We start from the raw sequence: 23,999 nt of genomic DNA, 5'->3' as shown, positions 1-23,999 counted from the left end.
CAGCTGCAGGGCGGGGGGAGGGGGGGGTTCCTGGACACTCTGGTCTTGAACCCGGAGAGGTACCTGGCCACTTTGTCAAGGCTCCTCCCTTCTCACGGCAGTCTGCTCTCCTGATGTCAGGAAAGGGATGCTGGCCTGGGCTGCTGTCCCCTCAGAGGCCCCTCAGGGACACTGCATGGCCACATGGCCAGCCCGTGTCTGATGACCATGAACCCAGAGCAGTGAACAAGCCCTGAATTTTCTCACCAGCTGCTCCATCATGGCTTGTGTCGACTTGAAATAAATCTGCATTGCAGGTGCCCAGAGACTAGGGAGGCCTTCCAAACCAGACACGCCTCCCACACAGTGAGAGGTGGGATGCAGAGAGGGGTACGGAGCCTTCCTTCTTCACTGGATCCGGAGAGGCAACCTGTGTTTTGTTGGGTCCCCCAATAATGGGTCCATGGTCAAAGGAGCGAGACTGATACAAAATGAAGGTCAAGCAAAGCTTTATTTCGCGCCAAGCATCAAGAATCAAACTGACTGTCAAACAGACCCGTCGGGGTTGCCCTTGGGCCCAAGCTTAAGCTTGTTAAATAAACTCTTGTGTGATTGCATCGGTGTTGGCTCCTTGGTGGTCTCTCGGACGCAAAAACTCGGGTACAACATTTTCAGAAAGGAGACAGACTTATTCACTGTTTCAACATATATTTACTGCAGGCCGACTCCATACCTGGCACTGCCAGGCACTGTCAAGATTCCTGTCCTTAGGGAGCTTCTATTCTAATGAGACAGAGAGACTACAGTAGGCAAAATACATAAATGAGCAACACCCGGGTGGTGATAAGTGCTATTCAGACGATTAAAGCACAGTAAAGAGAAAGGAACTGTTAGGAGGGTATTATTTTATGCATTAAATTAAAATTGCATAAAACTAATATGCATTATATTAATTTTGCACAAAATAAATACCATGCATTAAATAAATGCACAACCGGTATAATTTCATATAGTGATCAGTACTTTCTTAATCTGTTCGAGCTGCCATAATAAAAGGTCACAGACTGGTTGGCAAAGGGACCACAGAGATTTATTTCTTAGCGTTCTAGAGGCTGGAAGTCAAAGAGCACGGTGCCTGCATGGTAGGGTTCGGGACAAGGCCCTCTCCTGGGTTGGAGACTCTTGACTTCTTGCTGTGTCCTCACAGGGCAGGAAGTGCAAGGGATTCTTGGGGCCCTCTTTCGTGAGAACACTAGTTCTGTTCATGAGGGCTCTGCCGTCCTGATGACCAAGTACCTCTCCAAGGCCCCACTTTCTGATACCATCACAGCGGGCGTTAGAATTTCAACACAAGCGTTTGTGGGGCAGAGACAGACCTTCAGATTGTAGCAAAGACAGTGAGGAAATTAAAGCAGGGCAAGGGACTGGGGAGTGCCACTGGGAAAAGGGCATCTAGGGTAGATAAGGTGAACTAGGAAGGACACAGTGGCACATCTGAACAGACACTTAAGTGATAGGGACATCCGTCCCAGGGCAAGAATACCAAGGAAAAGGCCACGAGGCAGGACAGGCTGTGGTGTGCCTGGGGAAAGCGAGGTAGCCACGGAGGCTGGGCAGAGACTGGGGAGGGTAGGAGGAGGATGAAGAGCTGGGGCAGGGAGAGGCAGGGGCTGTGCAGAGCAGGTTGGCTTTATCCTGATGTGCTGGGAGTTTTAAGTACGCATAATCCGACTCACATTTGGAAAGGCGCCTTCCTTCTCTGTGCAAGTTCACCGTGGGGAAGCAGGAGCAAACATAAGCAGGCTCTTAGAACAATGTGGCAAGAGGCGGTGGGGACTTAGTCTGAGATATTCATGGTGAGAGGGATGAGAATTGGTCAGATTTAGGCATGAAATTGCAAGAAAAAAAATATATAAAAGGTAAGTTGACATCAATCGAGCCGTGCCCCGCACCAGCTGCTCCCCTAAACCGCTTAATTCTCGTAATGACTCTGAAAGAAGGTCTCCTTATCCCTGGTTAGTGTCTGGGGAAGTGGAGGCTTATGAGGGGAAGCCCTATGGCCAAGGCTGCTGTGTGTAATTAGTGCTGTTGTCACTGAAACCCCGGTTGTGTTGACTCCAAAGCCCGTGACCTTGGCTTTGGTACTGCACTGTGAAGTATCCCTGCCAGGTCAGTGCAGGGTGGAGGTGAGGCGGGAGCCATACCTGGCACAGCAGAACGGGCGTAAGGGTGAGGAGCCAGAGAAGGAGGGAGATGAGGTGTAGGCAGACAGCTTGGGGTCTGCACCTCCCGACCCACAGACTGAGGTCTGCAGTCTGTGGCGTGGACGGAAGTCCTCCGGACAGTTCTGTCCACGGGCTCTGCGAGGTCACAGTACTCACAGCCCTGCTTGGGTCCCCTGGTATTCAGGGTGGACGAGAGAGACATTCTTCCCATTTTTACTTCAGTCAGAGCACCATGAGGGCTCTGGGGCGTGGGATACCTGGTGGATGATTCCTTGGGTCTGGATTTCTAGAAACACTTGCCTAGGGGCATTTGACAGTGTTCTGAGTTTCTGAATAAGCTCTGGTCACTGAAATTTGAGTCACTACTGTTTGTGTGACCTCACAAGCCAGAATATAAAATAATTCTCAGGTCACATGGTCAGAGTGTCAGATTGCTAATGGTGGTTTAAGATCATTTAACACCACAAGGTCAGGGGTGCCTGGGTGGCTCAGTAGGTTAAGCATCTGACTCTTGGTTTCAGCTCAGGTTATGATCTCAGGGTTGTGAGATGGAGCCCTGTGTCAGGCTCCGTGCTCAGCGGGGAGTCTGCTTGTCCCTCTCCCTCTCCTTCTGCCCCACCCCTCCCCGCTCATACTCTCTCAATCTCTCTCTCTCTTTCTAAAATATACAAGTAAATCCTTAAAATAAATAAAACCATGAGATCAAATCCACACACAGATATGCCTGGAAAAGAAGGTCAAAATCTTTTTTTAGACCCAATTGCATTCCACACAGCAGAAAGGTGGGGGGTAACATTCAGGCGACAGCCCCCCTCAGTAGCTGGAAATACATGTGCGGGGCTGTTACCAGAATTTACCCCTCAATGGCTGAAGTCGTGGGAGTGGCTAGGACTGGCCCATAGAAACAAGACGTCTGCCATCCCTTACCGGCTGGATGCCCCGTGCAGTTCCCCTCTTGTCCAGAAGCACCCGAACCTCCGAGTGAAAGTCACACATCAGTGCCTCGTGTGGAAGCATCGTCTTAGTAATAACTTGCACTGAGCATTACCAAGTCCATTCACATCCCCGGTGTCATGTGCCACCATCACCGAGCCCCGGAGGAAGCTGAACAGGAAGCTGTTACTGATTTACAGCGCTGCGAAGGTGCCCAACAGCATTGGTCATCAGGGAACCGCAAATCAAAAGCACAGTGAGACCCCGCATCACCCCATAGGGTGACTATAAAGACAATAGCAACAGCAGCAGGAAATCACGTGTTGGTGAGAGTGTGGGGAAGTAGGAACCCCGATGCCTCGGTGGTGGGGTATAAAATCGTGTGGCCACTTTAGGAAACAGTCTCGTGGTTTCTCCAAAGGTTGGTAGAACCCACTGTATGAATTCAGTAATTCCACTTATATGTATGTGTCCAAAAGAAATGAAAGCAGGGACTCGAACACAGCCTTGTGCCCCCATGTCCACAGCAACGAAGAGCAGGAAAAAACCCAAGTGTCCACTAACGGATGGATAAACAGAATGAGGTCTACTCATATAATGTGATAATATTCAGCCATAAAACATTACAGAAGGTTCAATTTATTTTTTTAATTTTAATTTTAATTTCTAGTTCACATCTTTTCATTGACTATCAGCCCTTAAAAACAAGGAGGCTTGATAAAAACAGGCAGAGAAGCTGTTTCCTGTTCTCTCTCTCAAACATGAAAGACATAACGAACAAGGTCCCATGTGTCCATCATCCCAACAAGTCCAGGATCACAAAGCACCAGGATGAAGGGTATAACCCGAAGCCATAACAGTATTCTTCAGTCACCTTTTCTTAGGTTATCAATGCATTTCTAGGGTCTCTAGATTTCTTGGCAATGATTCAGAATCCCTAGAAGAGAAATGCCATGTATAGTGAGAATGTCCCAAGCTTCCATACCATGTCATTTTTTTGTTTGTCCAACATCAAAACTTGTCAGTGCCAGAAGTTCGCCTCCAGAGCCAAGGTCTGTAGAGACTTTCTCAGAATGGCTGAGGAGAGACCTGCGTTTGCAGACAAGAGGGCCTCATCATCGCAGTCAGCTTCTCTCCAAGTGTCCTGAGAGCACTTAGTATCTCCACTTTCTGTTGGGCGTTCAGGCCTCTTTCCAGCTTCCCTACCATGAGATCTCCATCCATCTCCACTCACCTTGTCTGGAGCCGACCCGACCATTTCTTTGCAAGTAATCTGATGATGTGTGGGGTCTTAATGGCCTGGCTGACAGCCGCCTGGATGGCAGTTGCATTCCACTTGGCTCGTCTACCGGAGTTGTATTTCCAGACATGATTTTCTTCAGTGACATCATTAAAGTGGCTTAGTTGCTCCAGAGTTTCCTTTGTTGGTTTCTTCCTATTCATATACATCAAGTTCCTCTCTTGTCTCTTAGTATCCAGTGCTGACCGGTCCCAAAGTGCATGAAACTCCTACCATTGATGTTCCAAGTGTCTTGAACTTGAGGAAGGTGAAATTGTTCATCAGGGCTACAAGAAGCTCGAAGTTCGAACTACTTGGGGGTGGAGTTGGCTGTGGATTCCAGCCTGGTGGACACTCCCAGTGGGAGCACTTCCCAGAAGGTACAATTTCAAAATGATTCCATTTCACTTTAAACTATTTAGAACTCTTGGGGCGCCTGGGTGGCTCAGTAGGTGAAGCCTCTGCCTTCGGCTCAGGTCATGGTCTCAGGGTCCTGGGATCGAGCCCCGCATCGGGCTCTCTGCTCAGCTGGGGGCCTGCTTCCCCTCTCTTCTGCCTACTTGTGATCTCTCTCTCTCTGTCAAATAAACAAATAAAATCTTAAAAAAAAACTATTTAGAACTCTTATTCTTAAATAAAAAGCAAGAAATTGGTCAGAAGTAATAAGATCAAGGACCAGCTTCCTACTTACTCCTTCAAATAATTGTTTTCTGGCTTGTTCTTCCGTGATTGCCCGTCTCCAGACGCACAGAGCACAAATCATTGAAAGGCCAGCGGCTTTTGCATGGTGCCAAATATATGTACTGATGGGAAGTTTGGAAGGGCAAAGCATTAATCACACATAGTCAGCCTACTAATTAAAACAATCATAAACACCAATTTAGAATTAGCCACTTTGTTTCTTGCCACCTGGAAATGGCTAGGGATGGAGCTTGGGACTGTCAGCCATAAGAGTTCCAAGTGTCCTCAAACTAAGGGGCCCTTTTACAAACTCTGTTCACCCTCTGAACCCCTTCTGGTGTCCCACCCCCTTGTCCCCTCCAGTGATATTTGATGTCACCATGCTGAAGCAGGACCAACTGCTGGGCCAGGACATCTCGTTTTCTCTTACCCGGTGGTACCTCAGTTTCCAAAGCATCTCACCCACATCTCCCTCCCGTCCCGCTCCATGGAGAAGTCCAATCGATAAGGGATGGCCCAACTGAGCTGGTTGTTAAGAGAAAAGTATCCAAGGATACTTCTTCATATTTCAGGGTGAATCACTGTTTTGTCCAAAGGTGTTAGATGTCACGGGGATGTTTTGTTTTCAGAGGGTGTAGCTTGGTAACTCACATCAGTGAATGTTATGGAGGAACCCGAAATGAGGATTTTCTCTCATCTTTCGGGTTTCATGTATTCATTCAGCAAGCATCTCAAAAGTCCCTTCCCTGTGTCAGAAATTCTGTTAGGTGCTGGAGTTATAAATATTATAAAGAAAATGGCTGTCAGTGTAGGGGATAGACAATGGTGATACATCTTGATGAGAGCTATAATAATGACATAATGTGAACGTTTATCAGAACTTCTATTATAGGGGATGTTAAATGTCCTTGTCTTTTGAGTCTCTTGAACTTAGGAACTTAGGAGGAGAGCAGAGATCATTGGCCTGTCTGCACCGTGTACTGGGGAGTGCCTGGAACAAACCAGGCATGTAGAGGGCGTTCAGTGAAAAATCTGTGGAATGAATGAATTCATGAATACATCGGAACAGAGGGCCCAGCTCCCGAGCATGGTGAATATGGATGGGACTGCAGGTTTGCAGGGAGTCAGGACTTTCCGTGGCCTGTGCTCCTGTGCACTCGTTCTGTCCGCCCCCTCCACTCTAGGAAAAGTTTCCCTCGCCTGTGGCCCTGGTGCTTTGCTCTTTGTTATTTTCTTCCATGTGCCTTTCCGCTCCTGCCCATGTCCCTTGTCTTTGCTCCCCTCTGCAGCAAACCTCAATCAGATTGTCTACACCCGCTGCCTCCACATTCTCGTTTCCCCACTCTCTCCCGTTCACTTCAGTCAGCCCTCACTCTAGTCTGCCCACCAAACCTGCTCTTGTAAAACCCACCTCTGTCCTCCGTGTTGCTGTCTCGTGACTGTGAGCATGCATCTTGCTTCCATAATAGCAGTGTAGACAGGGATGATCTCTCCTTCCTCCTCGACACCGCCTCTCCACCTGGCTTCCACTCTGGCCTCATTTCTGGCTGCTTATCGGACACTCCTTGTAGCCTGCTCTCCTCCTCTGCTGCCCTCCTTCCTCCCTTGAGTTCCTAAAACTGGCCTGTCCAATAGCCCCCTTCCATCCACCCTTTCTCCTGTCCCCCTCAACTCTCTCTGTCCCTTTTACCCTTCTCTACTTTTTCCTTTTTGCACACACTTAGCCAACCTCTAACATGTCATATAATTTCCTTGTCACTGTGCTTGTCGTGTATGGATACCCCCCTGCCCCTTGCTAGAGTGTAAGGCCACGAGCATGGGCATATTTGTGTGTTTTGCTCACTGCTGTATTCTAAGTATGGAGATCCGTGCCTGGCATGTAATGGGCACTCAGTAAATAATTGTTGAGTAGTATTTATTACGAGTGGCCACTTATTAGTGAATGTTTTCAGAAATGGTGATTTTTGCTTCTCTGTGTCTCAGATAATATATACTAGGCATCAGGGAAGGCTTCACAGAGGAGGAGAAATTCATGGGGCAGGGAAGGGCTGAGGGGAGGCAGTCCAGGCAGAAGTAACTCTTTCTGGGATGCAGGGAAGAGTTTGAGGCACGAGGGTTAGGGTTGGCTTTAGTTTGGCGTGGACCAAAAGGCCGTGACGGGGAGAAGCTTAAAGAGTGGGTAGCCACTGGGGATGGCCGTGCTGTGAAGGCATATAGGTGCCATTGACAGATTTCTGGGGATTGAGGAGACAGCTTTCGACTCCGAGTAAAGCAGACTTGCTTCTGTCACATCATGCCCAACGGCTTTTCAGAAAAGTAATCCAGGATCCTCTGTACTTTTCCTAAGTACTTTTCTCATGACTGCCCCACCAGAAATAGCCGAACTGCCTGAGATCTGGCGTGTCTGACCAAGATGCTCTGGGCCGCAGTGCTTTCTAGAGGCCCCTCAGGGTGGCAGGTCCCAGCCTGTGCTCCTCAGCCCCAAAGCTGTGAATAACAAGATGGTGAGATGCAGAGCAGCAGAACCCCACCCCAGCAACACTGGTGCCCTCCTGACCCCCGGACGCCTCTAAGGCCTTCCTTCCCCTTGCCTGGGGGAATGGCTGAGACCTGGGAGCACAGAGAAGCGTTTACATTTCTCCCCACCTAGTGTATGCAACAGCTTTATGGGGCCTGAGTAATGATGTGTGTAAGAAGCTTCTGGTCCAGGAGGAGAGGGTGGTCCCCTGCACTAAGCAGCATGGTGATAATACCTTCAAAGAGGGGAAGGAGTCCGGAGGCAAGAGTGTCCACTTCCAAGTGGAGAGATCAGGGAAGACTTCATGGAGGCAGTGGCATTTTGTATCATTCTTCATCAAAAATCAGTGGGAAAGAAAACTCCACAACAGGAGTGTGTGGACATTGATGGGCAGATGGCCTCTAGATTAGCACCACTGTGAGCAATCTATTAATTGTGTAAATGAACAATTGTTTCTCAGGCAGCCAAATAACCTAGCCCTAGCAGATGTTGTCAAATGTATCCATTTTGTCCTATAATCTTTAAATAATCTTTTCATAAAGTGCCAACTGAAGTAAAGACCTAATCCATGCTCCCCCGTAGGAGGGGAATTATCTTTCTGATGGTATAAAATAATCCTTTCAGGTGACATGAAACCAACTCTCAGCCTAAATCCTTTCTTTTTCCTCCCCCACAGGTGCCATCATTACTGTTAAGAACTCCATTTAAGAAATAAGCAGGGAGACTGGAGGGGCTATTTTGAGCCCCGAATAGTATTTAGTTGGAACCCAAATCTTCTAAAATGACAGCCTGGCTTCTGAGTGGCCCTGCTGAGGATCTTGCTGCTCCCCATTGGAGGGGAGCCCCCATTTACAGGGGGAAGAGCCAGGGGTTTCGGCCCGCTCTCCAGAGACTGGGCCCTAATGGGTCCTAATAGGGGCTTGGGACAGTGAGAGGTTAGGTGTGGGAAGTGATTCAAGACAGCCGCAGGGGAGAAAGTATGGGCACTGAAGCGTTTTAGAGGTGGTGGTAACGGAGATAATCCACTTACTGATGCTCTCTTTGGAGGGGAAGACGGCCCAGCTGGGTGAGGAGGACACGCAGCTTAGAATCGGGGACTCCTAGTTGAAGTTCTCCTTTGCTGATTACCAGTTGTGTGGTTTGGGGACATCCTTTTCCTTTTTCAGAATCTGCACCATGGGAACAGCATTAGGAAAGCCCTTTCTTGTAATACACAGGTGGGAGAAAGCTACATAAGCAGTAAATGAGGACTCCCAGGACAGAGAGTTTAAGAGTCATATTGGAGGTCGGCGTACTGGTGAGGTCTGGAGCTAAGGGCTCCTGCAATCCTGGGATCCTCTTCCTGTTACTCCAGGCGTGTATCCACTTTGTAGGGTAGCTTTATTAGGGCAGAACTGGAGCTAAGAGTTGATTCTACTGTCATCTGCATTCTTTTCCTGGTCGTATCATGCAGACTCCGGTTGGCAATGTAATTAGTCCATCTATTATTTTCTCTCCTATACCTAATACCATCTGTCCATCTAGTCGCTGCAATGAGATTATTGAGCACATGCTATGTGTCCGTGGGGAAGGACATGCTGGGTGAAGTATTGGGCACTCAGAGGAGAAAGGCTGCTTGTTCAGCCCTTGAGAAGCACACAGATGAACCTGTACCCGAAGAGCATATGGTGCCATGTGATCTTGTAAGAGAGGTTTGCATCAGGCACATCATTAGAGCTATTTTCTTGTTTCCAGGAGGAGGGTGAGAAGGTGTGGGGAGAGGCTACGCACAGCATGGAGAGGGAGAGCAGCAGAGAAGGCTTCTCTCTCACTCTCAGTAGGTGGGTCCTGATGGGAGTGCGTGCATATGTGCATTTCCTTAGTGTGAGTTTGGGGAGGCAGGGGGGAAGGGCGTTCCAGGGAGAGGGAGCAGAAAGTGCAAGTACATGTTGGATCTGCTACCCTGGCTCAGTGTGGTCGAATGGGGTGAGGCGTCCGGCCATGAGTGGCAGACATACTGGCAAAGTGGCAGATGCCAGAAGGCAAAGGTATCTCATGGCCTCTGAGCAGTTAAACTTTATCCTGAAGCTCCTTTTAAATCCTTCTAAACAGGGGAGTGACATTATCAGATTTTAGAAAGATAATTCTGGTGGCAGTGTGCGGCACAGATGGGAGGGGAGAGAATTGGAAACAGGGAACCCTGTTCTGCAAAGATTGTGATAATCCAGGCAACGGATGATGAGGGCCTGAGTGAGGGCAGGTGCGTAGGAATGAGGATGAAGTAGATTAGAGAAAGATTTAAAAAAGAGAATCAGCCTGGCGACTGATTGGAAATGGGGGAAAGGAGTGAAGGGGAGGTGTGGAAAAGTACTTGAGGAGTCCGGTTGGGGGGACAGGGTGAGGGATGGAGTCATTAATCAGGAATAAGATGAGGACAAGGTTGGGGTAAGAGAAGAGGGGACAGAACTATGAATTCTGCTTTGGGTCTCTGGAGTCATGAATTCTGGGAAGAGGAGTCCAGTTGGCGGTTGAAAGTGGGTTTAAAGTTTGGGAGAGACTTTTCCTTATTCATGACACAAATATTACTGAGTGTATGTGTCCGGTAACTTGTAGTGTCTGGAGACAGAGCAGTGACTGTGATGGACAAGAGCTCTACTTTCATGAAGCGCTCATTCCCGAGGAGGGAAAACAAATAACAAACCAGTGGACAGATGCAAAATAAAACAGGATAGCATGACAGAGAATAGCTGGGGGACTCCATTAGATAGGGTTCAGGGCAGGCATTTCTTAACAAGCTAGGATTCAAACCAAGATCTGAATAATGAAGAAGGGCCAGCCATGTGAAGACCTCAGGGAAAAGCCGTCCGGGCAGAGGAATCCGTATTGTGCAAAGGCTTTGAGGTGAGAACACACATGGCATGTCCAAGGAAGAGAAAGAAGGCCAGGGCACTTGCAGTGTGGTGGGTGAAGGAAGGGAAGGTAGGAGATGAAACTGGAGAACTGATCAGGGGTTGGATTGCACCATAGGATGTAATGAGGCTCCTCTGAATGGTCACGAAGAACCCTCAAATCTCAATAGCATCTAGTAAGGATGGTTATTTGTCACTCATACTGCATGTCTCTAACGGCTGGGCTGCAAATCTTCATCCAGGACTTCGGTAGATGGCACAGCTCCCACCTGGGACATTTCTCGTCTTTTCGCAGAGGGAAGACAGAAGGTGCAGGATCATGTGATCCTTACAGCTTCTGCATGGAAGTAGGGGGTATAGCTCAGTGGTAGAGCATTTGACTGCAGCTTCTGCATGGAAGTGGATGTGCCCCTTCCACTGGCCAAAGCAAGTTTCATGGCCAAAAGTGATGCCGTCGGGGTGGGGATGCACAGCCCTTCCAGGAGAGGAGCAGCAGGAGTGAGACCAGCAGTGCAACATTCCACGTAGGCTATGGTGAGGAGATTCGATTACAGTATAGAAAACCATTAGGATTTTTTATTTTATTTGAAAGCAGAGGATATTATTATTGGTTGCCAAGGTAGGGTAAAATAGGTCAAGAGTGAAACTAGGAGATATGAGAAGCAGGGCCATCTGGGAAAATCCGTGTCAGATATGAGCACATGACAAGGGAGTTCTTTAGGGTAGAGCCTTAAAAATACTACCAGGCCCAGGCCCTCTGCAGGAGGCACATTGTGGGGATGAGTTGGTCTTGTTGGCTTTCCATATGTATCAGGCACTCGAGGATGGTCTTTGGACAGGGGACCCTGGAAAAGCCGTATTCTGCCCAGGATCTCAGCATTCCTCCCTAGGAGTCTTCTAGAGAAAGATGCATGTGATGAAACTTGTAAAGGGAAAATAACACCTCAATGCTAGTGAGGGTGGGCCCTGAGCCACAATAAGGTGGGTTTGTAAATTAGGCCGGGGGAAGCAGAAGCAGCCCTGGCTTTTGCTTTCTTCTCCTCCTCATACCGAATGCCATAGGAAAAGATTCAATCCCTGGTCAGGAATCTTCTTTCTTTTCCACTTGGAAAGGAGAGAGAAGAGGGCAGGATGGGTGGTGTGCTCAAGAACAGTGAGCTCCCAGGGCAGTCTGTCACTTCTGCCACCAAGCTGAAGAGAAAGAGAAAGAAAAAAGAAGATGCCTAAAAGTTCCCGGTGCTGTGCAGACCAGGAGCAGACCCCCAGCCCACTTGTAGGGTGGAGCGCTGTAGCTGAGTCTGGGTCAATCTTCCTCTTCTGCAGGGAGGGCTGAGGAGGGGATGAAAGGAGAGCTTCCCTTCCCTCGCATGCTGTCTCCTGAGACCTAATGCCAGTCCAGGAGGGAGAATGGAGAAAGCCAGACAGAGGAAGAGAACTTGGACTTTTTAATTTCTCCTGCCAAAGCTCCCCCTGCTGGTGGCTCCGTGGCGGTTACTCATTGCAGGCTTGAAATATACCAGGGGGTCCAGGAAGTGAGGGGGGACCAGGAAGTGAGGGGGGACCCACGACTGAAATAGCCAGGACGATTGATTTTGCCACCTGGAGTTTTCTCTGAACACCAAATCTTGGCTTCTGTTTTTATAAGAGAACATCACAGTTCTTCAACTAAAATGATAAATGTCTCATGGGCAGGGCCCATAACTTAGACTTCTTTGGACCCCTTCCTTCCCCACAAAGTCCAGCACAGGCCAGTGAAAAACAAGTTAAGTACTTCTGTGAAGGAACGAATGAGTGACCAAATGATTTCCCAGAAGGCTTATCCAGAAGCAACACTTGTGTTCCAGTTCTCCCACTGCCCATGGTGTCCGTAATGAACTATGAAGTTCCATATGAGAATGCAGATGGAGAGAAGGAAATTTATTATGCTGTCAGAGAGGGAGAGCAACAGTGTAAGCCTTCTGATTCTCTTCCTGCTGGCTGGGCCCTGTGGCCAGCAGTTAGAGAATGACCACGTATCTCCGTTTCCTCTAGGACTCAAGGGACCACAATAGGCGCAGGCCATTACCCATGGAGCTGGCCAGGGAGAGCCTACCTGTCAAATTGGCCAGAATGTAGCAAGATAAACTCCTGGTGAGTTCTTCTGTGACACCCTGGGGCTTTGGTGACAGAGTTAATTAATCAAGACACCAGCGTCAAAATTAAAGTGAGGAGGAAAAGTCAGTTAGTGATTGAATAGCTATGAGGAAACATATTTTAATGAGGTTCCCTCTAATTTGGGCTGTTCCTCGCCCCTCCTCATTAGGTGTGGTCACGCTTCCTTTTTCTGAGCACTGTGAGGGTCAGGAAGAGGGAGGGACGAAGGGTGTCTCTCTAATTTACTCAGGGGTGGATGGGGAGAGACTTCTCTGCTGTCTGCAATATGCCAGGGCCCCATAAAGCTATTCATCACCGCTCTGAATTCTTTACCGCTGGATGTTCATTTTGATTTGTAGTCATCTCCTCAGCAATCCTTCAGCAGGCTTGGCCGGGCTCCTGAGAGGAGATCTGAGCCGAGAGGGGGAGACACAAGCCGGCCAGGAAGGCTGGAGCTGGGCTCTCCAGGGATGCATCTGCCACCATTCCACCCTCCACAGCCTCCCTTAACTCTATTTGCTTCTACAGGGAGACAGGGAAATTAGGATGTTTCTCAGGCTTTCCAAGCCCTTGTCATGGTTAATAAAGGTCTGGCATGAACCAGAGCTAGGATGGCTCAGCAGGCTCTGGTGCTGGGGACTCGGGGAGGGAACGTAGGTGTAGCTATTGCTCTCGCCGCCTAGGTGACGCCAGGAGTCCAGGAACCAAGAGAGACCAGACTGAGGGTCCCTGCTTCCTGCTTTTACTTCCCGTGGGGCAGGGGATGCGGGGAGGCGTGTGGATAGTGTGACTCATGGGTGCAAGGTCAAGGGACAGGAACTGGGCATGGATGGCTGGAAGAACCACTGATGGGGAAGCTTCTGGCTGCATTTCCTCCCTTGACTTGGATCAGGCTCGTGTCCAGAGCTTCAGGAGGGCTTGAGCCTGAAATTGGGATCTAAGTTTACCATTTCTTTTTTGTCACAAAATAATACAGATTCACTTGTAGGTAAAGCAGACAGAGAAAAAGCAGTTTGACCTTATCTCACTACCCAGAGACTAACCGCTGCTAGTCTTTTCAGATGCTTTCCAAGTAAATAGATTTAATGTTTTACATTAATCAGCATAGAGTTTAGCTCTGTATCATGATTCCTTCTGGTAGGCACAAGTATCTGGGTCGTTCGGAAGGCCCATCCCATTCGTTAATTTGTTATATTCACAAATGAAGTCTCTTCCCATTTATTTTCTAGAAACTAAAAAATGTTGGGCAAAACTGAGGTCCTTTCATATACAGGAGAAATCCTGAAAATGTAATCATGGGTTTCCCATGCAATAAAAAGGCAATTTAAACAAAGAAAATGATGGAAGGATGGAAACGATAAGAGAATCACTGCAGAAAAAACCCTTATTCCTGGAAAGAAAAATATCAAGATGCAGATAACCAAGCTGCAAAGAAAAAAATATTTCCACATGCCCAACATAAGAATGACTTATCATTGCAGTTTCTTTCTTTCCAGGGCTTTTCTCATGTGTGTTTTTTCAAGGACACGAAGGCTTACAGCATAAACATGTCTTCAGCTTGTTGTATAGTCATGATAGTTTAATTTTAAACTAAAGATTTATTTATTTATTTTAGGCAGAGAGAGGGTGTGCAGGGGGTGGGGTGCAGAGGGAGAGGGAGAGAGAAACTTAAGCAGACTCCACACCGAACATGGAGCCCAGTGTGGGGCTTGGGCTCGATTTCACCATCCTGAGATCGTGATCTGAGCAGAAATTAAAAGTCGGACGCTTAACTGACTGTGCCACCCAGGCAGGCCATGATGATACAATTTCCATGGCTAAAGTATATATTTATTGCACATTGTTAAATTATTATCCAGTGTTGGATTTCAAAGTGCTTCTTATTACCCTATTACAAAAATACTATGCGTTACATTATCATGTACGTTACTTTTTGTTGAATTAGTTCTTAAGAGTATATTTGCCTAAGTAAAGTTGTTGAGTTAAAACGTTTGTACTTTCAGTAATTCTTGATTAATATTGCCCAAATGCTTTCCAAAACCATTGTCCAGTTTATAGGAGTACTGGTTTCACTATGCCCTCAGCAGCCCAAGATATTATTAGAATTTTTTTTATTGGGGTATAAGTGGTATGACATAAAAGGCCCATATTGTAAGAAATCAGTTTGATGAGGTTTGATAATTATATATACCTTTAAATCCTTCCCCCACTATAGAATATTTTTATTACCCAAGAAAATTCTTTTGCCTGTTCTGGACTTCATAAAAATGAAAACTGTAACAATGACTTATATATGCTCTAAACTCTTAATTCATTGTTATAATTTTTGTTTTAAACAGAATTAGTGGTCTTTTAAGGCATTAATAACATGCCCATTTGGTTCTTTTTTATGGTTTCCATCTATCTCCAAATTTCCCATTCGTTCATACATACTTACTCGGTTTATTCTGCTGTCACTCTAGATAATTCTAACATCTGAGCCATCTCTGGGCTCGAATCTTTTGGTCTCTTAATTCTTTATTTATGTTGGACACTGTGTTAAAGATCACTAGAGACTGATACAAAGAGTATTTACCCATAGGAAAGGTTATGTCCCTTCTCCGAGCCTGCTAATGTGAGGGACGGAGACCATCGAAGCTCTGTCTCAGCAGGGTATGGACACATTTAATCTTCAGTTCCCTCCAGTTCATCACTGGCTTCAGGTGTTTTGAGGATTCTGTCAGGACTCTATCTATCTTAGAGCTTGGGTCCTGAGCACCAGTGAGACTCAAGAGATCTTTTTAGGCTTCGCAGCTCTGTTGCTAGCTCTCTAGACCCTGGTGGCTGTCTCTCTTTCTGCTTGGTAGCCAGCTGCTGGCTTGAGTTTTAGGTCCTTCCCCCAGGATTCTGCAACTCAAGAGACCCCTCTTCATCTTCTGCCCCATTCTGTGTCTTAGGAAGGCCACTGTGCTGCACTTGCGGGAGGCCCTGGGTCCCTTGAAGGGGTTTCCCAGCTCTCTGTCTTACTCCCAGTCTTTAGGGGGTCTTGTCTTGGGAAACATGCTGCCTGCCTCAAGGGAATCCTCTGGGTTCTCTCTTGCCTTTTGCCTTGGGTCTGTGACCTGTGTGCTTGAGGAAGACCTGTGTGAAAGTTTTGGCATGTGGGTGGGTGTGCACTTGCTCTGTGGTTGGGGTTCTCGGAATTCTGACCCTGTCACAGGAGCTCACGTAGACCCAGTAGGTGCTGTTACGTGTTGGGCCGAAATTTCTTTACCTGGGTTTATGGCAGATCCCTCTTCTTCCTGACACTTCATAGCTAAAAGCAGCCAGGGGTCTCTTCTATGTTAGGAAGACACCTTGTCATTTCTGTAGTTTAGTTTATTTAGGTTTCTTTTCCATCCTGAGCACTCTGATGGTTTTGAAAACTGTGATTTTGTGGCTTCCTCAGCTAGTTCTCCTTGCTAAGGCAGGTTTAACGGTCACTTGTCCCTTTCTACATCCTCACCAGAAACAGTCCCAGGGGTATTATTTTTCAATTTATGCTAACTTAACAGAGGGAAATGGTAACTTAGAGTTTTAATTTATATTTTTTGTTCTCTGGGAATGGAACGCTTCAAATCCTTGTTTGCTAGTTACATAACTTCCTTGTGAGTGTCTTTTGCCCTATCTTTTAGAGTCTTAATTTGTTTCTGACCCATATACACGAGGTCTTAAATACTAAATATAGTGCCTCTTTGTTACAATATTTTTTGTTTGCCATTTGCTTTAATACGTTACTTTTTTTGGGCAGTCAAACTTAGAGATCTTACTCTTTTTTTCTTTTTATTCTTTATGTTGCTTCTGAGCCTATAAAGTTATCTTTCCTTTAGAGGTTTGGAAAACATTCAGTTCTATTTTTCTGAGATTTTGAAGTTTTAAAAAACCCATGTTTAACTCTTCCACTCAATTGGAATTTGTTTTAGTGCATAATATAAAGTGAGATTTGAAAATTACTGTTTCTCCAAATTGCTAGTTAATTGTCCCAACACCATTTATTGGGTAATCCTTGCTTTCCCTCATTGAGCTGTAATGAATCTTACATCTTTGTGCATAATCGGGTCCATTTCAGTGCCATCTGTTCTCTTACACTGATCTTTCAGTCTGGTCCTGGGCAGATACAGATGAATTTTTGAAACTGCAAAGCTAAGGAGCTAACAGCGTTCTTGATAGGTCCTCATTGGGAGGCCAGGAGTCATTTGCCTCTGAAAGCATTTGATGACAATTCTGCAACTTTTGTTTATTTACTTATTTGATCACTTAATTATGAAGTCCTCAAGAATTAAAGCTCTTCGAGGGTTGTGATTGTCTTTGACAAGGTCAAATCCTACCTGAGCCCTGTTCTCTTGGAAAACAGCAGTGGGCAAGAAATCCCCCACTCCTTTGTGTTCCTGGAACTGTTGACTGCAAAGAACCAGCCTATCCAGTATGAGCTGGATAAGACTCAGGGCAGCCCCCTGTTCACCTAGGACTTAATGGACATGGACCCACCAGATTCCCATTCTTTGTCTCCTAATGATTAGCTCTGCTCTTTGTTGCTGAGGAATGTGGACAAAATACTCACTTGTCTTGGCCCAATTTTAGTTAGGCTTTTTCTCCACCCCACCCTCCACACCCCTGAACCTTGACTTTTGACCCATGCTGAGTCTGAGCCAGCAGTGGACTTGGGAGTCTCTCCTTCACAACCTTCTTGCAAATAGGCTGACCACAATGATAAACAGTCCCTCATCAACCATCTGATCACACCCCTTGCTCATTGTCTCCCCTTCCCCGCGCCCCCCCCCCACCCCACCCCAGTTCTTTACTCTTCCTTATAAAAGTTCTGCTTGACTTCAGTCAGGAGCACTCTTGCCATTACTGTAGTCTCCCCTCACCCTCTTGCAATAATCCCTTTCACTTCACATTATTATTTACTACTTGCAAAGTAATGTCTATCCATTCACCATTGTATCCCCAGTGTCTATACAATTCCAGTAATAGAGTAGGTTATTAATAATGTTTCGGTTAATGGCTCAAGTTTTTTTTTAAATTACAAGAATAATCATTGAAAGAAAAAAAATCAAACAGTTCAGAATGATATAAAATAAAGTATAAAATCCCTGTTCCCCTCAAGTTCTAACCTTTGGAAGTTGCCACTATATATATTTCTTTTGTGTCTTTTAAGACATTTTCTATCCTTATGTGAAAAAATATATATGTGTACTTCACAGATGAGACTATTCTTAATTAATATTCTCCATTGTTCTGTAGTCATTCAGCAGTCAGAATACCAACGTATCTTGGGCATCATTTTCCATGTCAGTGTACGTAGAGCTACCTCGTTCTATGGAACAGCCAGTCGTAGTCCATTGTGTGGCACATTCTGGAAGTACCAGTCCTTATTTGTTATATTGTTCCAGGTTTTTGGTATTACAAAGAGCACTGCTGTAAACTTCCTACGTGTTTCTATGTGCCTGTACAAGTATAGATACAAGGATAAATTCCTACAGTGGAACTATTCCAGGATTTAAGGTGTTGGTAGATTATGAAACTGTCCCTCAGCTTTACACTTCCACCAAAAATGAATGAGAACAATTTAAGAAAATGTGGTCTTTTGGGGGGGAGGCTTTGCCTATAATACAGATGAAAAGTTGAATCTCGCTGCTGATACACTTTACATTTCTTTGTGTGAGATTGAACATCTTTCCACATGGTTATTGGCCTTTTTTAAATTGGGTTGTTCTTTTCTTATTGATTTTAAAGAGTTCTTTTTATGTCAAATAAATTATATCATATATGCTGCAGATAATTTACCTGTTTGTCTTTGACATTGTAAATGTTATTTTTTTTGCCATAGACAATGTTCATATTTTTATATAGTCGAAAGTGTTCGTCTTTTCTTGTATTGCTTCTGCGTTACTTTCAATTCAATGTACAGGCATACCAGAGTTAACTTAAAGCCCACATTTATGAAGATTTAAGTAAGTTGTTTTCCAATTTTAAATTATTCAAAACAATATTTGCACATAGAAAGGTATACTCATTGCTGACTGTTTCCTGTGGGTCAGTTCCTAAAAGTATTATTTTGGAGCCCAAATGTGTGAACATTCTAAACAGGTAGTAAGTGTTGTCAAATCAAGGCCACCAGTTTTCACCCCCTTTTGGGTCCACTGATCTATCATCTCGGAGGAATGCCTTTTTTTGCCCCAAAAAATTAGATGCTGGAGATGAGAAGGGATGAAGAATGGGAGGGAAGACGAGAGTCCAGGAGAGACGAGCATTTTAAAAGAAACTATGGGAGACTACATCACAGGTACAAATTCCTGCTAGCATTGTTATCCCCGAGCTTCTACTCCTCTGGCACGGTTTGCTGGAGGGGTTTATTTGTCGGTCTTGTACTGTAGCTTTGGGGGAAGAACGAGGACTAATTAGAACCTTGCCTTGTAGTTGGGTTTGTACACAATCATAGTGACTTTTGTTCTTGTTTTTAAAGATTTTATTCATTTATTTGACAGAGAGAGGATAAGCAGGGGGAGTAGCAACAGAGGGAGAGGAAGAAGCAGCCTTCCCGCTGAGCAGGGAGCCCGATAATGGGGCTAAATCCTTGGGTCCTGGGATCAGGACTTGAGCCGTAGGCAGACACTTAACTGACTGAGCCATCTAGGTGTCCCTTGTGGTGTGACTTTTGTATCAGCAAGCAAGGAGAGACCCTTTTCTCTGCAGTTTCCTGCTACATGTGAGCTCATGGTCAATGTAGTTTTACATATCTCCTCTATGATTTCCTGTGGCCTTTAAAGCTAGATTGGAGCAAGAGGCAAATTCTATCTGTAGTGGATAATGAATTTAGAATAAATGGATTTCTCACTTTTAAATCTAAATAAAAGGAGAATTCACAAATCGTAACTATTTTTGCTAGTTCCACCAAAGGAAAATTGCACACTGCCTTGCATACTTCTAGAAAAGCATGAAGCTAGATCTTCTCTATTTTCAGAACCGAAACTGGTTGAGGCGCTTTAGTTAAAATGACAGGGGGGCTGATTTGTCTGATGGTTTCTTTTTTATGGACTCAAAAGGATATTACATAAGCTCACACCTAGAACTGTGGTTATACGGATCGGTCTCCTACATGAATTTCAGGGTTCACACTCTCTTTATGCCTCTGCCAGCTTCCCCACGGGACCGTAAGCTTCATGAGAGCAGGCTTGCTTTATGTTGAGGACAGCGCAGTGCCCAGAGAGGTGCTGAGGAGAGCTTTGTGACGTCACCAAGTGTAGCCACACGTGATTTCCTCTGGAATTCTTACCGCTGCCGGTTACTCAAGGCAGGGAGTTCTGATCTGATGCAGAATTTTCTCCCCCAGATAAGAACTGAGAGTTTTCAGGAATTTTCTGCAGGGTGATATAGTGGAGGCCATGGGCCTTGTGTACAAAACCATTTGCTGTTTGTACAAAACCCGGAGTTGGTAGCTCCCCTGCTCAGTTCCTGTGTGCCTTTGGGCAGGAGTACCTTGAACAACTTATCATGCCTTTTTTTCCTAATTTCCCTGAAGTTCCTGGCAGGTTTTCAGTCCCATGCCCTCCCCCCAGCCCTCCTTTAGGGTTCTGCAACAGACAGGTGCCAGTCTTGCTCGTGGAGCTCGTGTGAGGTGGGAATGGCTTCTTGCCAAGGGAGAAGGACGGGAGGTTGATGGAGACTGAGACTGGGGAGAAGGATGTATTAACAATTCTCAGTTCTCGGTCTGCCGGAAAGTGAAAGTACCCCTGTCAGGCACAGACATGCGCAGAGAATGAGGTGACCCCCAGGTGGGGCTGGATGCGATGTTACCAGAAATGGGCCTCGGTGAGTGCTGGCTTCTGTGCCCATCCTGGCCTCCTCACCGTGCTCTGTGTCCTCATTGCTGACAGAGCTGCTCGCTGAAGAATTGGCCTTTAAAGTCCCTGACCCTTCTGGGCAGTGAGGCACAGTCTGGGCTGCGGGGTTCAGGACTTCTCCCTTCTGGTCTGTTCTCAAGGTTGCTCCAGACTTCCTATGTGATATAGCTGAGCCCCTGAGCAGGGCTGGCTTCAGTTTCCCAGAGATGAGCAGGTGGGAAGATGGTGATCCACGGTGAATCAGCGTTTGAGAGGGGTCAGAGACAGCAGATTAAAAATAAGCACCGGGGTGGGGGGGGGGAGCCAGAAAGCACAAAATTAGAGTTGGCGCATGAGGGGAAAAGATTAAACGGAAAAAGAAAAATCGCCGGCAGCTTTGGATTTACCCAGCCAGACTTTCTCCGGTGGGCAAGGAAAGCTTAAATAATCCAAATTAATTTCTAGTTAAAGGCAGAGCTCAGAGAGCAATCAAACAGGTGACCACAGCTGGCACCAAATTTCACTGGGAGATAAACTACGAATGCTAAAAATCAGCCGTGTGTGCCGAGAGACAGACTGAAAACAGCCAACCCTGGGCGCAAGGTGGAGGCTAGAATGTTCCAGTCGTTCGTTCAGTATTTGGTGCTTGGTGCTGGGCTTCCAGTGTGTGTCTGAAACACAGTCACTGCCTTAGAGTGGCTCATGGTCTAAGGTGAGAGGTGCCGGAAGAGAGCATTGCAGGACCACAGGATAAGTAATGCATGACCATGTGCGAAGGGGATAAAGAAGGAAGCTGGGAGAGTAAAGAGGGAGGGGGGAATAAGAAAGGACTTTCTGCAGGATCGGAGACCTCATTGGAGCTCCACGGACCAGCAGGGATTATCATGCTGCTGAGGAGGTGGGGAAGGGACCTGCAGGCAGGTGGAACAGCAGGTGTGGTGGCATGGATGCCAAGAGGGAGCCTGGGCCTCCCCATGCAGTCCTGACAGGCTGCCACATTGGGTGCCTTCCGCAACGTACCAGAGGTGAGGTCACGGTCAGATCTGATTTAGGCTTTTGGAAGATTGCTCAGGCAGCATGGCAGGGTTAGATTTGGAGTGAGAAGAGAGGAAGAGGGGTGATCTGCACAGTGACAGCAGTCATCTAGGGAAAGGGATGATGGCTTGAACTAAGTAAGGTTCTGGCCATAAGGACGGAGAAAAGGCAATGGATTTGGGATATAGCAAGGTGTGGAATTTGTATCTTGGTGATTGGGTGACTATTTCAGTGCGTCTTGTCAAGAGTCTTACTTGGTAACTAGGTGTGGTGCCACCCTCGGGTATGGAAAGGAGAGGGGACAGGGAGGGCTTTGGGCACACAGAGGGGACAAGTCAGGACCACAGGGGACTTGGGGCACCTGTAGGACATCCAGATATCAAGCAGTTTGGAGTCTCACCCCTTTCTCTCTGCTGTGAATTCCCACTTCCCAAAGTGGCCACCCTCTGGGTCCTGCCCAAAATGTCCATCTGGGGCTCTCCCCACCCCCATTCCCAGCACTAGTTCCCCAGCTAGTATGTGTAGAAGATGGCTGGTGGTGGCTTTCGAGGATATCCAGTTTCATAGTGTGAGGGGGTCTCCATCCTGTTGGCTTGGCCTTTGAGAGCTGATTTTGAGTGTTAATCCTTGGGGGATGAATGGGACAATGACTTTCAAACTATGTTCCTTTGAGCCTTGGGTTTCTGGCTGGAGCTGCTCCCAGGTGGGTCAGGCTTTCCGGTCCCCACCCTTCTCTTGTCACCCAGCCCCCTTCTCTCCTCATGCAACCCACCCAGGTGTTGTGAGCATTTCAACCTGTACCTTCTGGGACACAGTCACCTCCCATAAGCCAAGCAGGCCATTGCGCAGAGGCTCACTCTTTTCATAACCCTGAAGACTTCTGTAGCACCAAAGGTCTGTTGTTGTCCTTTGGACAGTGGCTATGTAAATAGAATTGCAGTGGTGACAAATGGTAAGAAAGAGAAGTTTGTTAGAGTCAAGGCAAATGGGCTCTACCCAAGTTTGGAAGCAGAGGACAGGTCTGAGGTCTCCCGGATGAGGAGTTAACCACATGCAGATGGGAAGAACGGGTGTTGCAGGTGGAGCGGGAGTGAGATGGGGAGATGCTAGGGATGGCGGACGTGGGCAGATGAGCCGGGGGGAACTGTGTTAGTTCCAGAGAAAGATGCTTGTTTGGATTAGAGTAATGGCAGGGGACAGATTTGAGACAATTTCAGGAAGTAAATAGAAAGCACTTAGGGGTGGATGGGTGATAAGGAGTGAGGACAGGGCTGTGAAATGCGCTCTCCTTGGTTTCTGGCAGATGGGACGAGACAGAGGGTGGCGGCATTCACTGAGGTACGGAGCTGTAAGGAAGCATGCGCAAGAAAGGAGGACAGGTTCATCCCCTTGGAGTCTGAGGTGACTTCCAGACATCTCAGAGGAGATGACAAAGAGACTGTTGAACACACAGGTCCAGAGCTGTGAGATGTCTGGACTTGAAAAAGAGCTGTCTGTTGGGGCACCTGGATAGCTTGGCCAGTTAAGCATCTGACTCTTGATTTTGGCTCTGGTCATGATCTCAGGGTTGTGAGATCGAGCTCTGCTTTGGGCTCTGCGCTGGGCGTGGAGCCTGCTTAAGATTCTCTTTCTCCCTTTCCTCCCGCCCTTCCTCCCCCACTCATTCTCTCTTTCTGTCTCTCTAAAACTAAGAATAATAATAAAAAAAAAATAAAAAGGGCTGTTTGCTACCGATCCACTGACAGTGGGCTGCATACTGGGCCTTTTGCATTCTCCCATCTGGGCAGTTAGCATCATTCAGTCACTCGGTGAACGTTCGTTAGACACTGCTCTGGTAGGCACGGGTGATGTAGCAGTGAACAAACAGATGCTATTCCTCCCCTGAAGGAACTAAGCCGTGGGTTTGCACAAAGTGTGGATGTGATTGGATTCCCTCCAAACTGTCTACTGCCTTACGATATTGGGGTTATTAAAGGTCGGTTGGGCGTGTGCTCTATTCCCCCTATCTTGGATTGTGGTTAACTGTTTAGAACAGATTTACTTGTGTTTTCACACTTCATAGCTACCTTTAGATAAGAGTTTCAAAACTGTCTGCCCTTACTGCTTTGACAGTGGTTTACTTGGTATATTTTTCTCTAGACATTGAGTCTGAAGCTCTGCATTCTTGGAGATAGGGAGCCAGACCTCAGATGCCTTCCTCAAATATTAGGGCTGATCTCCTGCACTCTGAATGAAGTATTTCGGACACTGTGAGACTTAACCTTTTCCAATATGCATAGCCGGAAGAAAGTAAATTAATCATGAACGTTGATTTGCTCATCCTATTTGCTGATTTGTCTCCTCTTCTGAACTTTAAATATCTTGAGTCAGGGACTGTATTATTCAACTTTGTTATCTCTAGTACAGTCCATGGCACATAATAGGCAATTAATGAATGTATATGCTAGATGAATAAACCAGTGGGGAGCATCTTTTGGTGATTGT

At 46.7% G+C, this 23,999-nt stretch overlaps 1 pseudogene; it reads right to left on the bottom strand.

Annotated features, from left to right (window-relative positions):
* Window positions 1-4,126: 4,126 nt before the first annotated feature.
* The window catches only part of LOC123951490, a 68,601-nt pseudogene continuing 48,728 nt past the window's right edge, over window positions 4,127-23,999 (bottom strand).

The sequence above is a fragment of the Meles meles genome, chromosome 10 (genome assembly GCF_922984935.1).
Source record: "Meles meles chromosome 10, mMelMel3.1 paternal haplotype, whole genome shotgun sequence".
In the NCBI taxonomy this organism is placed as follows: domain Eukaryota; kingdom Metazoa; phylum Chordata; class Mammalia; order Carnivora; family Mustelidae; genus Meles; species Meles meles.
The sequence above is the reverse complement of the archived record's forward strand: the minus strand, read 5'-3'. Positions and strand labels throughout refer to the sequence as shown.